Below are 15300 nucleotides of genomic sequence, written 5' to 3' on the forward strand. Positions count from 1 at the left end.
TAGTAATGATCGTGTTTCTCCTCATGGGAGATAATTTTCTACTCCTCTTATAGAAGAACTCCACAGTGGACTACAGATTGCCTGTTTTATGAGTTAGCATTTAATCACAATCCTAAGACAAGTTTTACTTCACTTCAGTTTGACAATATACAAAAAGAGCAAATCCATGTGAAGATGAGTTAGGAGACAGGAGGCAGGAAACCTAAGCAATTCAGCACTTGTTGTGATAAACAACCAAGATGATAAGGAGACATTGCATTCACATACCTTGTGAACATCGGATAAGACACTGTCGAAGTCATGCACATCATTTAGTTGAAGGAAAAAATCTGACAAATGAAATAAGCTATTCTCTATTATTTATCGTCAATATTGCCGTTTATGCCCCCTCCTCAAAAGATTAAAAATTGGAATGTTACTGATTCAGGTACAATCTTCAGTATCATTTGTGACTCCTCAAACACTGAAGCCGTTCAAGTCCATTTGTAGCAAGACCATGGTTGACATCTGGGCTTTGGTTGATTGGTGGAAAATGACCTTTACATCACTCAGGCAATGACCAAATAAGAATCCAACCATCTCCCAATTACTTTCAACAGCGTTGATGTAGAATCATCCATCATCAATGTTTCATGCATGACCATTGGGTAGAAACTCACCTGGACCAACCGTGCAAATATCTCATCTGTAAGTGTAGGTCAGAGGCTGGGACTTCTGCAGGAAGTAGATCACCTTAGTCCCTAAAACCTCTTCATTATCTGTAAGGAGCAAGTCAGGAATAAGAGGGAATACTGGCCACTTGTGTGGCTGAGTACAGCTCCACCAGGAATCAAAAAAACACAACACTATTCGGAATAAAACCTCACATTTGATCAGTTTGCTATTCATCATCTCAACATTGACTCCATCCACTTCCGAAGCACAGTGGCAGCAATGTGTACCATGTAAAGGATGCAGTACAGCAACTCACCAAGACTTTTTTGGAGGCATCTTCCAAACCCATGACCTCTATCATACAGAATGAGAAGGGCAGTGGATGTGTAGAGACACCCTCAACCTCTTCAAGCTTCCTAACTTGCAATGTTGCTGTTCGTTTACTTCTGCTGGATAAAACCCCTGAAAGTCCTTCTCTAACAGCGCCTGTGGGTATACCTGTATCAGTGACATGGTGACAATCAGGAGTCCTGCCCCCCTTCACCCACCTCCAACATACTCCACTCACCTGGACATACTGCGATGGCCTATTACCCACTCTTGATCTGTTCATTTCCAACTGTCACCGGGACATTAACCGCCTTAACATGTCTACCCACATCCCCCACTCCAACCTCTCACCCTCACAATGCTTATCCCTCCACTCCCTCTGCTCCAACCCCAACCTCACCATCAAACCAGCAGATAAAGGGGGTGCAGTGGTAATTTGGCGCACTGACCTCTAAACCGCTGAAGCCTGACGCCAACTTGAAGACACCTCTTCCTACCACCCCCTTGACCATGACCCCACCCTCCATCACCAAACCGTCATCTCCCAGACCATACAGAACCTCATCACCTCAGGAGATCTCCCACCCACAGCTTCCAATCTCATAGTCCAGGAACCCCACACTGCCCGGTTCTACCTCCTTCCCAAGATCCACAAGCCTGACCACCCTGGCTGGCCCATTGTCTCAGCATGCTCCTGCCCCACTGAACCCACCTCTACCTACCTCGACACTGTCCTATTCCCCCCAGACCAGGAACTCCCCACATACGTTCGAGACACCACCCACGCCCTCCACCTCCACCAAGACTTCCATTTTCCTGGCCCCCCAAACCTCATCTTCACCATGGATATCCAATCCCTCTACACATCCATCCCTCCAAGCCTTCCGTTTCTTCCTCTCCTGACGTCCCCAACAGTACCCTTCCACCGACACTCTCATTCATTTGGCCGAACTGGTTCTCACACTTAACATTTTCTCCTTTGAATCCTCCCACTTCCTCCCGACCAAAGGGGTAGCCATGGGCACCCATATGGGTCCCAGCTATGCCAGTCTCTTTGTTGGCTACGTAGAACAGTCGATCTTCCATAGTTACACTGGCACCACTCCCCACCTCTTCTTCCGCTACATTGATGACTGCATTGGCACCACCTCGTGCTCCCGCGAGGAGGTTGAGCAATTCATCAACTTCACCAACACATTCCAGCCTGACCTTAAATTCACCTGGACCATCTCTGACACCTCCCTCCCCTTCCTGGACCTCTCCATCTCCATTAATGACAATCGACTTGACACTGACATTTTTTACAAACCCACCGACTCCCACAGCTACCTGGATTACACCTCTTCCCACCCTACCTCTTGCAAAAATGCCATCCCGTATTCCCAATTCCTCCCTGCATCTGCTCCCAGGAGGACCACTTCCACCAGATGGCCTCCTTCTTTAGAGACCATAATTTCCCTTCCCACGTGGTTAAAGATGCCCTCCAACGCATCTTATCCACATCCTGCACCTCCACCCTCAAACCCCACTCCTCCAACCGTAACAAGGACAGAACGCCCCTGGTGCTCACCTTCCACCTTACTAACCTCCGCATAAACCGCATCATCCGACGACATTTCCAACATCTCCAAACGGATCCCACCACCAGGGATATATTTCCCTCCCCACCTATTTCCATCTTCCTCAAAGACTGTTCCCTCCGTGACTACCTGGTCAGGTCCACACACCCCTATGACCCATCCTCCTGTCCTGGCACCTTCCCCTGCCACTGCAGGAGTTGCAAAACCTGCACCCACACCTCCTCCCTCACCTCCATCCAAGCCCCAAAGGAGCCATCCAGATCCATCTAAGTTTTACCTACATATCCACCACTATCATTTATTGTATCCATTACTCCCGATGTGGTCTCCTCTACATTGGGGAGACTGGACGCCTCCTAGCAGAGCGCTTTAGGGAACATCTCTGGGACATCCGCACCAATCAACCCCACCGCCCTGTGGCCCAACATTTCAACTCCCCCTCCCGCTCTGCTGAGGACATGCAGGTCCTGGGCCTCCTCCACCGCCGCTCCCTCACCACTCAATGCCTGGAAGAAGAACGCCTTATCTTCCGCCTCAGAACACTTCCACCCAGGGCATCAATGTGGACTTCACCAGTTTCCTCGTTTCCCCTTCCCCCACCTTACCCAGTTCCAACCTTCCAGCTCAGCACCATCCTCATGATTTTTCCTACCTGCCTATCTTCCTTCCCACCTATCCACTCCACCCTCCTCTCTGACCTATCACCTCCATCCCCACCCCCATTCACCTATTTTACTCTATGCTACTTTCTCCCCACCCCCACCCCCCCTCTCATTTATCTCTCCACCCTGCAGGCACTCTGCCTTTATTCCTGATGAAGGCCTTTTGCCTGAAATGTTGATTTTCCTGCTCCTCGGATGCTGCCTGACCTGCTGTGCTTTTCCAGCACCACTCTAATCTAGACTCTGGTTTCCAGCATCTGCAGTCCTCGTTTTTACCTTGTTGGTTCAAGAAGGTGGTTTAACTTCTCCAGGACAGTTGGAGACGTGTGATAAGTGCTTGTCTTGGCAACAGAGTTCCTATCACATAAAAAGAATTTGCAAAAGAAACTACAATTCCCTTTAATGACTGGTTGCAACCATTTATGCAAGATCCAAGGAGCAGGAGAGTCGACATTTCAGGCATAAGCCCTTCATCAGGAATGAGGCTGGGAGCCTCAGGGATGGAGAGATAAATGGGAGGGGGGGTGGAGCTAGGGGAAGGTAGCTGAGAGTGCAATAGGTGATTGGAGGTGGGATAAAGGGGAGGATGGTGCAGAGCGCTTCAGAGAACATCTCTGGGGCACCTGCATCAACCAACCCCATAGCCCCGTTCCCGACCACTTCAACTCCACCTCCCACTCTGCTGAGGGCATGCAGGTCCTGGGCCTCCTCCATCACCACTCCCTCACCACCCGACGGCTGGAGGAAGAATGCCTCATCTTCCACCTCACGATCCTCCAACTCCAGGGCAGCAATGTGGATTTCACCAGTTTCCTCATTTTCCCTCCTCCCATCTTACCCCAGTTTCAACCTTCCAGCTCAGCACTGTCCTCATGTCCTGTCCCACCTGTCCATCTTCCTTCCCACCTATCTGCAATACCCTCCCCTCTGACTTATCACCTTTACCCCCACCTCCATCCACCAATTGCAATCTCAGCTATCTTCCCCCCAGTCCCGCCCCACTCCCATTTATCTCTCCACCCTCCCCCCCCCCCTCCAAGGCTCCTTATTCCTGAGATCAGGGATTTTGCCTGAAATGTCGATTCTCCTGCTCCTCAGATGCTGCCTGACCTGCTGTGCTTTTCCAGCACCACACTCTTGACTCTAACCTCCAGCATCTGCTGTACTCACTTTCCCCTGTGACATAGCTAAGCCAGTCAACATGTTGCTCTGTCCTTCTGGCTTATGCAATGATATGGAGGTACCGTCATTCAAAAATCAGGCCAAAAGAATTCCTTTTGCCCAGGCTAATAGAAATTAGGTTTTGAGGTCATTATGTTTATACTCATGCCATTTCTCTAAAAGTCAGCAGTTCTTATTTTGATTGGTTTGATTTGATTTATTACTGTCACATGTACTGAGATGCAGTGAAAATTATTGTTTTATGTGCTGACCAGCCAAATCATACCTTACATAAGTACATCAGGGTGTTACAACTGTTTAGAAAGTGCAGAGAAAGGTTAACATTAATATATGAGAGGCCTGTTCATAAGTCTGATAACAGCTGGGAAGAAGCTGTTCCTGGTTCTTTTGTTACATGTTTTCAACCATTTTATCTTCTGCCCAATGGAATACGGTGGAAGAGACACGTCGATGCTGCCTGACCTGCTGTGCTTTTCCAGCACCACTCTGATCTAAATCCCGGAAGAGAATATAACCAGGGTGGGAGGGATCATTGATGATATTGGCTGCTTTCCCGAGGCTGTGGGAAGTGTAGATGGAGTCAATGGATGGAAGGCTGGTTTGCGTGATGGACTGGGCTGTGTTCACAACTCTCTGTAATTTCTTGTGGTGTTGGGCTGAGCAGTTGCCAAAGCAAGCTGTGATACATCCAGAGGACACTTTCTATGGTGTATCTATTAAAATTGTTACGCATTATTGTGGACAGGCTGAATTTCCTTAGCTTTCTGAGGAAGTAATGGCTTTGTTGTGTTTTCTTGACTGTAATGCCGGCGGGAATGTCCAAGGGACTTGAAGATCCCCACCATCTCCACCTCAGCACCATTGGTGTAGACCAGGGCATGTCTTCGCTCTCCTTCCTGAAGTCAACAGGCAGCTCCTTCACTTTGCTGACTTCGGGGGAGGAGATTGTTCCCTTCACACCATGCCACTAAGCTGTCTATCTCCTTCCTTCCAACTGCATCCGTGAAATCAATGGAACTTTGCGATGGTTACATTAAGGAAATACCTTGCTTCAACCTGACTTGTCCTTATCAAGCAGTAATAGTCATGTCTCAATGCAAAACATAAAATACTTTTGGAAAGTGTTTTGCATATCTGAATCTGACATTTACTGTGATGGAATATCCTCCAGTCCATGAAATATTTGGTGTCATAATCTGAGACATGTCAAAAACATAACTTACTTTTAATTTATTGAAAAGAAGCTGTTCATAAAAGTGTTGCCATAAAGTATCCTTAAACAATTAATATGATATTATTAATTAAGGTTGCCTACCTTAGAGTCTAAGCCAATTCTTTGAGCAATGTTACCTTTGGATTGCTTGTGGTCTGGTTAACCTCTGTCATCCTGGCAGTGATTTACTTAACCTCTACCGTCAGCTTGTCAAAGTCTCTTATAAGAGTCAGCTGCTTCTAAAAAGTGGCGGTTCTTGTGTTTGCTAAATATAGAATGCAGAAGTTATGGTTTTCTTTTTAAACATTCTATAGAAGCTAATGCCATTTTTGCAACATTTTGGAGTTTTCATTCTAATTTGCTATACCCCACAGCATTGGGAGTTTAGATGTTTCTTAGTACGTAAGTTTGCTGAATGATTTAAAATTCATGTTTATTGGTTTTAGATTAACCCCAATTTAACCACCAGTTACACTGATACATTGACATTGAAATGTTGCTTAAACTTGCTGAGACACTTACACCAGGTTTCTACTCACAAATGATTGCACTGTTTTGTGAGTCAGAGTTATAGGAACATGGGAAGAGGAGGAGGCTATTCACCCCCTCAAGCTTGTCCCACCATTCAATGCAGTCATGGCTGATCTGTCACCTTTGCTTAACAAAAAAATTGATCTCTGATTTAAAATTAACAACTGATCCAGCATCTTCTGCCATTTGTGGAAGAGAGTTCCAAACATCTTCCTACCCTTTGTGTGTAGAAGTGTTTCCTTACATCTCTCGTCAACACTCTGTCCCGAATGCTTCCTAGGAGAAAGTGAGGACTGCAGATGCTGGAGACCAGAGTTGAAAAGCATGGTGCTGGAAAAGCGCAGCAGGCCAGGCAGCATCCGAGGAGCAGGAGAATCGACGTTACGGGCATAAGCCCTTCTTCAGGAATGAGGCTGGTGTGCCAAGTGGGCTGAGATAAAAGGTAGGGGGGAGGGGATTTGGGGGAGGGGCGCTGGGAATACGATAGGTGGAAGGAGGTGAGGGTGATAGGCCGGAGAGGAGGTGGAGGCAGAGAGGTCGGGAAGAAGATTGCAGGTCAAGAAGGCGGTGATGAATCCAGGGGTTGGGACTGAGATAAGGTGGGGGGAGGGGAAATGAGGAAGCTGGAGAAATTTACATTCATATCGTGTGGTTGGAGGGTTCCTAGGCGGAAGATGAAGTGCTCTTCCTCCATGTGTTGTGTGGCCAGGGGTTGGCGATGGAGGAGGCCAAGGACCTGCATGTCCTTGGTGGAGTGGAGGGGGAGTTAAAGTGTTCAGCCACGGGGCGGTTGAGTTGGTAGGTGCGGGTGTCCCAGAGGTGTTTACTGAAACGTTCCGCAAGTAAGCGGCCTGTCTCCCCAACGTAGAGGTGACCACATCGGGTGCAGCGGATACAGTAAATGATGTGTGTGGAGGTCGCAAATTCATCACACTTTTCAACTAATGCTTCCTAGGTCGAGAATCTCCAACCAATTGAAATAATTTACATATGTAGTCTTTTCTTTTTGGTAACTTGAAAACTTCAATCAGATCACCCTGTAAGCTCCTAATTTCTGGAGAAAATAGATATAATTTGTATAATCTCTTCTCATAAAGTCCAGGCATTATTCTGGTGAAACTACGTTGTACTCTCTCCAGAGCGAATCTATTCTTCCTAAGGTATGGTACCAAGAACTGCTCACAGTACTTCAAACAGGATCTAACTAGGGTTTTGCCCTTCTGCAATATTATTTTTTATGTTCACTTGTGGGGCGTGGGCATCACTGGCTGGCCAACATTTATTGCCAGTCCCCAGTAGCTCCTGAGAAGGTGGTGTTGAGCTGCCTTCTTGAACTATCTACATGCTGCAGGCTGACCCACAATGCCCTTAGGGAGGGTATTAAAGGATTTTGACTCAGCATTAATGAAGGAACAGCGATATAGTTTCAAGTCAGGATGGTGAGTGACTTGGAGGGTACATCCGCTACCCTTGTCCTTCCAGATGGAAGTGGACATGGGTTTGGAAGGTGCTGTCTGAGGAGGTTTGGTGAATTTCTGCAGTGCATCTTGGAGATGGTATACTCTGTGTTTCTATATACTGACATCATATGGACCTCCCATTGCTAAATAGTCATAAGGAAGACTGGCATAAAGTGGCTGAAACTAACAATTTCCCTTTAATTAGAGTCAGAGTCAGAGAGATGTACAGTATAGAAACAGACCCTTCAGTCCAACTCGTCCATGCCAACCAGATATTCTAAATTAATCTGGTCCCATTTGCCAGCACCCGGCCCATATCCCTCTAAACCCTTCCTATTCATATACCCATCCAGATGCCTTTTAAATGTTGTAATTGTACCAGCCTCCGCTACTTTCTCTGGCAGCTCATTCCTCACTATGGCACCACCCTCTGCATGAAAAAGTTGCCTCTTATTTCCCTTTTAAATTTTTCCTCTCTCACGCTAAACCTATGCCCTCTAGTTTTGAACTTCCCCACCCCAGGGAAAAGGCCTTGTCTATTTGTTCTATCCCATGCTCCTCATGATTTTATAAACCTCTATAATGCCACCCCTCAGCCTCCGACGCTCCAGGGAAACAGCCCTGACCTATTTTGCCTCAAATCCTCCAACCCTGGCAACATCCTCGTAAATCTTTTCTGAACCCTTTCAAGTTTCACGACATCCTTCTGACAGGAGGGAGATCAGAAAGAATTTGTAGTTATACAAAAGGGTCATACATAATAGGAGGATCTGCTGATCATGTCAGACAGGTTTTGCTTTAGTCCTTAGAACAGGAGATACTTCTTAAAGCAGTTTTATGGTTAATAAGAGAGATTCTGTAGATGTGTTTGTTCACTTATGTGGAGATGTCTTTACATCTGACAACCTGAGAGATGATAAGGTAAACTTTCAGGATACTCTCCTCCTTAAAACCATAATAAGATTCCCTAAGTTCATGCTCTATATTATGATGGAGGCAACTATGGGACCTGACTCCAAACATCTCGCTCATCTGTATGACCTTACCAGAGGAGGTCAATTTTATATCAGAGGCCCAAAGCTTGGGGAGATTAACATTCCCACAAGGAAAGATTAGCACTGATCAGAAAACAGGGGTAATACAGAGCACATTAACATTCAACTCCCTCGGAATTCCGAAAGTAATAGTTAAACAGACTGTATCCGGAGTATTGTGTGAAATACTTGACTATTGAGGGAGTGCAACAAAGGTTCTGCTGGCTGACACCAGGGATGACCAAACTGTTGTACAAAGAGAGAGAGGCGACTGGGCCACTATTCACTAGAGATTAGAAGAATGAAAGGGGACCTCATTGAAACAAGTAAAATTCTAACAGGGTTGGACAGACCAGGTGCAGTTGAGAACATTTATTCTGGTTGGAGAGTCTAGAAGCAGAAGCCACAAGTTCAGGATATGGGAAGGGCCATTTAGGAATGAGATGAAGAACCATTTCTTCACTCAGAGTGTGGTCACTGATAATTCTCAAGGAAGAGGTTGATGCATTTTTAGCTATTAAAGGTACCAAAGGGTGTGAAGGGGAAGCTGGAATATGACGATGAGGTAATAAATTAGCCCCGATCACATTGAATGGGATAGCAGGCTTGTAGGGCTGAAATAGCCTCCTCCTGCTCCCATTTTCTATGTTTCTCTCAGCGACAGAGTGTTCTGACTTTGACATCGGTTCATTGGACATCACTGGTCCTTAATCATTGGTGGGTGAGAATCCTTACGTTTCTTTTTTAACTGCTCTGTGGGAGTTCCATCAGGTCAAACATGGCTATCTCTCAAGAAGACAGTGCTCCATGACATTCTCAGGTCAAACAAGGATGTCATCCATGTCCTAACAACACATTCAAAATTACCTCAAACCAGTATAAACACATTTTTGAGCTGTTTGATGTAAGAGCACTTACATTGTCATCGTGAAGATTGCTAATGTTTAATTTGAATGCTCTGCTGCTCATTGGCAAACAAAACCAATAAAAGAAAAAATTGGTTTCATTGTTCTGCAGAGATCCATGCTGTTCAGGATAATAAAAGCTCGATATACAATGAAGCTTATTGCCAATATTAAATATTTTGTTCAACCATTTGTAAAGATATTTCAGCTCCTGTTCTTTGGCGAATGGTTTTGATTATGGGGATGACTGAGGATATGCTTTGGAAAGTAGATGCTGTCTTATGGAAGTGCCTTGAATATTTGGTCCAAATGTGTACACATTTCAAAAAATATATGAGTTGGGGGGAGATCATTCCTTGATTATAAAAAAAAGTACCATAAAGACAAAAGTCAAACCATCTGAACCATCTGTTCCTTTACAAGTTTGCTGATTTAAAAATAAAATGGCCTTTTAGTAAACTTTAAACAGGGAAACACCACCTGCTGTTCCATTAAATGTGACCTGACCTTTTCTTCTGTCTAGTTATAATAAACACTGCACTTTCTTTAAGCAAAGCCTGTTTGAAAGATAGTGGACTGTAAGTGTGCCTTCTTAGATCCCAGATGAAGTTGCAGACTTGTGGAGTGTTTGATCTTTTATGAGTGTCGGATAAATTGGCTCCGGCACCTGGCAACCAAAAATCACTAACTGTTTGGGCACAACCTTTCTGTCAAACATTTTGACCAAGCTCGTTGTTTGGATTAAAAATATTGATATCTCCTGCACTGTGTTTATCCAAGAATACTCCCATTGATGTTTCTCGTTAGGAGTCTGCAGATGAAACAAGTTCCAATAGACATCCTGCAGCCTTTCAGTTCTGCTACTTTTACTGTTGATATTTCACTGTATTAAAAACTCATTCACATCTATGAATTCTAAGGATCTTATTCTTTACCCCATGTAATCTTTCAGAAGATCCAACACGAGAAAAACATCCAGATATTTTTGTCTGTGTTTTCGTCCTTTATGTTTGGTAGTGGTGGGAGAATTAAGTTTCTTGCGGATTCATAACTAGTATTCCTCTAAGAATAGCCACCCAAGTTCAAAAGATGAAGTTTCACAAATATTGTGTTACAAGCAATATATTGAAAATACTTTTCCATACACAGCCAGGTTGACGGTGCACTGAATGCATACTCTGAGGATATATGTTTACAGGAAATATTTCCTCAGTTACATTTATTCATTATACATTTTATTGTCAATTATAAAAACTGGTCATGTTAAGAATATGCTTTATTAACAGAATTTTAAATCAATCAATCAATTTACAAACGCAACGTTTATCACAAAAAAGTCAAAGGAGTAGAAATTGATCAATGTGGGTTTGTTTTGTAATGCTCAAATTAGGATGAATTATTTTCAACACAATTTGGAAAAACAGGGGTAAGAATTGGAAGAATATTTAACTTACCTGGAGTGAATTTACCATGGAGGAAAGGTTTAATTTAAACAGACGTGAAGTATGAATCTTAAAAGACTGGCAAGTGGGTGAATTACTCATAACATTGCATCTCAGATTCCTCAACCTGCCTGTGTTAATTGTTGGCTGTGTAAAGAAATTCATTTTATAGGAATAGTGAAGTATCCCATCAGGAACACAGGGACAGGAAATGACCATTCAGCTACTTCAGACTGTTCCACCATTCAATGAGATCATGGTTGGTGTGGCCTAACTCCATATACCTGCGTTTGGCCCAAATCCCTTAATACCTTTGCTTAACAAAAAAAATTATCTACCTCAGATTTAAAATTGACAACTGATTGAGCATCAACAGCCATTTGTGGAAGAGAATTCCGAATATCTTTGTGTTGAGCAGGACTTGCGAAATAACACCTCTCCTAAAGATTCTGTCCACAATTTTTAGACTATTCCCCATTGAACAAAGATATCACACATGCTATTTTCTTTAAATAGGAAAAAATTGAGCATGAGCTGAAAATGTGTTGCTGGAAAAGCGCAGCAGGTCAGGCAGCATCCAAGGAACAGGAGAATCGACGTTTCGGGCATGAGCCCGGAATTTGAGCATGTTAAATTTTGGAGTTACTTGCATAGAAAACCTCCAAATGGAAAGAAAGTATGACACATCGATTTTTAAAAAAAATCATTTTTACCTGAGCTTGTCATTTCTCAAATAATTTAGGCACATTTTTTTGTTAAGAATATCTGTGAATTTTACTCATCGGCAACACAATTCCAACATCATGGTTGTACTAGAACCAATCTGTCCCTTTCATGTCTAACTTTGGACAATTCACAAATTGATCAATCTAATCTTGCTACTGGAGGTGAAGAGGTTAAAAGGCTAGGGCTGGAGGTTTCATCAGATATTCACCCAATTGCTTGCTGTAACTTTGGCAGGAGATCGGTGGAAACAATGCTGTTGTATGATAAACATTGTTTTTTGTGGAACTTGGGCTGAAATTATAGCCTGCAGCAGGGAAATTCCCAAACATAACTAAGGCACTGAGACTACCACCCTGCTTTAAAGACTATGTCAATGAGATATAAAAATAAACAGATTCGAGAAGGAAAATTCTTTCCTTTCCTCTGGGTGGCCTACAAAACAGGGTTAAAAATCACACAACACCAGGTTATAGTCCAACAGGTTTAATTGGAAGCACACTAGCTTTAAGAGCGCTGCTCCTTCATCAGGTGGTAACACCGGCATCTCCAAATCATGACTACAAAACAGGAATACTTACATTCCAAATTGTGGATGATGTCAATCAGAAACAAAAACAGAAATTGCTGGAAAAGCTCAGTAGGTCTGGCAGCATATGTGGACAGAAATCAAAGTAAACATTTTCAGTTGAGTGAGGATCTGAAGAGGGGTCATTCAATCCAAAATGTTAACTCAGTTTCTCTTTCCACAGATGTTGCCAGACCGCAGAGATTTTCCCACCATTTCTGTTTTCGTTTTATCATTTACATCCCAAACAGAGGACTTAGTATGCATTACAGAGATCTCAGAGATTCCACAACGGATAGATCAGACGTTAGCTCTGCAGTCCTGCCACAGCCAGTCGTGAATGTTAATGGACAATTCAGCAACTGACAGGAGGAAGAGGGTGAGGAATATTCTCATCCTCACCGACTGGGGAGCCCAACACATCCATGCAAAATGCAAGGCTGAAGCATTTGCATCCATTCGCTGTGCCTCTAGAAGTGGAAATGTTTGTTGATTATTGCAGCAAGTTCAGCTCCATTTGTGACTTCCCAGATACTGAAGTAGTTGTGTCCATATGTAGCAAGACTTGGTAAACATCCAGACTTTTGTGACATGAATGTTCCTTGCCAATTGTCATCCAAAGTACCAGACATTGATTATCTCTAAAAAAAAGATGCTAATCATCGTCCCCCAATGACATTAAATGGCATTGCCATCACTAACCATCTCACTACCAATTTTCTCAGACCAGAAATTCAATTAGACTAGCGATAGAGTTACTGTGGTTACAAGAATAGATCAAAAGGTGGGAAACCCACAGTAACTCACTTCCTCAGGCCTCACTACCATACATGAGACACAAGTCAGGAAGGTAATGGAATCCTCTCCCGTGGCCTGGTGTGGGGCAGTTCCAACATCCAAAACAACTTAGTCCTCTTGAATGGCACCCTATTCAACACCTCCCACCTTTACTCCTTCTTGCATACTCATCGACAATATGTGCTGCAGCAGCTCACCAAAGCTCCTTTGACAGCTCCTACAAGTCTGTAATCTCTACCATCTAGAAGGACAATGACGACTGATGTATGGGAGCACCGCCACCTGTAAGATCCACTCAGAATCAAGCAACATCCTACGTTGGAAGCATGTCACTGGGCGTTTCTGCTATTGGGTCAAAATCCACAAACTCCCTTTGGACAGCACTGTGGGTGTACCAACCCTCACAGGAAGTGGAGATGTTGGTGATGGACTGGGGTGGACAAAGTCAGAAGTCGCATGACACCAGGTTATAGTCCAACAAGTTTATTTGAAATCACAAATTTTGGAGCGCTGCTCCTTTGACATGTGAAGCCCTGTTCAAGAAGGCTGCTCACCTACACCTTCTTAGGGATGGCGATAAATGTTGGCATAGCCACCAGCGGTCATGTCCCGTGAATAAATAATAAAAATGTACATGGCTGTTTTGTGAATCACATTAACTATTACAATGTAATAGACCACAGCAACCAATTTGTGCAGAAGATTGTACCTCAAATGTTAAGAAGGTAAATGATCAGATAAACGCTTTTGGTGTGTGGTCTTTGTTAATGGTTCAATTCTGACTATGTCAACTTTTATACTCTGCTGCACTAGTGGGCTTTATTATAATCAGTTCCATTTAATATCTTAACCAAAACAAACAGTAATTCCAGCAGTACAACACCTCATTATTTCAATTTAACGTGTGCTGTAGATTACGCAAATCTCTTATAATCAGGTTTGAACCTAAATGTTTTGACTCAATGGTAATTTACAGTGAATTTTTTTTAACCCTCTTGCGACGTTCCTTTCTTGAATAAACCAAGAAATTGTCACTTATCTGCTCAAGTTTATTTTACACAATCCATAAATGGTTTGTCAACCAAATTTCTTAATCCAATTTCTTACTGAAAGAGAAGGGGGAGAACGCCAGACTAGAGGGGAGAACGCCAGACTAGAGAGGTGTGCACCATCTCCATCAGAGGGGCTCCTGTCTTCATTGGAGTGAGAAATATTATGTCAAGTGGCTGATTTGTAACATAATTTTAAAAAGCAAGTTGAAAGTTTCTGAAATGCCCACACTTTAACCCATCATTTTAGCCTGAACAGCCATTTGTATTTTAGCCTGGAACATGATTAGGATGTGATTGACAGGAAATAATGTCTAAAATGAGATCCTGCCAATTGGGGCCAATCATATTGAAGTAGCTTTCTCAAGCAGAAATCACTAAGCTAAAAGCGTATCACTAGTGGTACCAGTTGATGGGAACTGAGGGAACCAAATCCCAACCAAATGTCTGTCATTTATTCAGGTTATGACAGTTTACACAGGGAATTTGGGTCATTAGATTTTTGAATTGAAGCACCACAATTTGGCAAATCTCCTTTCAACGGCATGAATTTAGATTTATTTTGTCAGGTGAAATGAGCAATATAACCATCAAAGGAGTGTGAGGGTTACTATGAATTTTTTTCCCAGGAGACTAAATCTATTTAGCGATTATATGTACAAAAACAAGCAATTGTTGGAAAAGCTCAGCAGGTCCAGCAGCATCTGTGGGGACAAATCAGAGTTAATGTTTTGGGTCCTTTGACTCTTCTGAGGAAGGTTTTTTAGGAAGGGTCAATGGACCTGAAACATTAACTCTGATTTGTCTCCTCAGATGCTGCCGGACCTGCTGAGCTTTTCCAACAATTTTTGTTTTTGTTTTTGATTCACAGTGTCGCAGTTCTTTTGTTTAGCAGTCACATATCTTCATTGACCCCCCCTAATTTTTTTTACAAAATCTAAAATTTAAAAGTTCATTTTGATGTTGGCATTTGTTGCTCATCCCTAACAGCATTTGAGAAATTGATGGTGAATTGTCCTCTTGAACCAGTGTAAACCTAAGAATAGTGGTGCTGGGTTAGGGGTGCTGGGACATTGATAATACAATTACGAGGGAAGAGCACAATGGTGCTCAGTCAGGAGGGCGATGGTGTTCCCAATTTGATTTGTATCGTCAGCTCAAATACTGCA

The sequence above is a fragment of the Hemiscyllium ocellatum genome, chromosome 3, assembly GCF_020745735.1.
Source record: "Hemiscyllium ocellatum isolate sHemOce1 chromosome 3, sHemOce1.pat.X.cur, whole genome shotgun sequence".
NCBI classification, from domain to species: Eukaryota; Metazoa; Chordata; class Chondrichthyes; order Orectolobiformes; family Hemiscylliidae; genus Hemiscyllium; species Hemiscyllium ocellatum.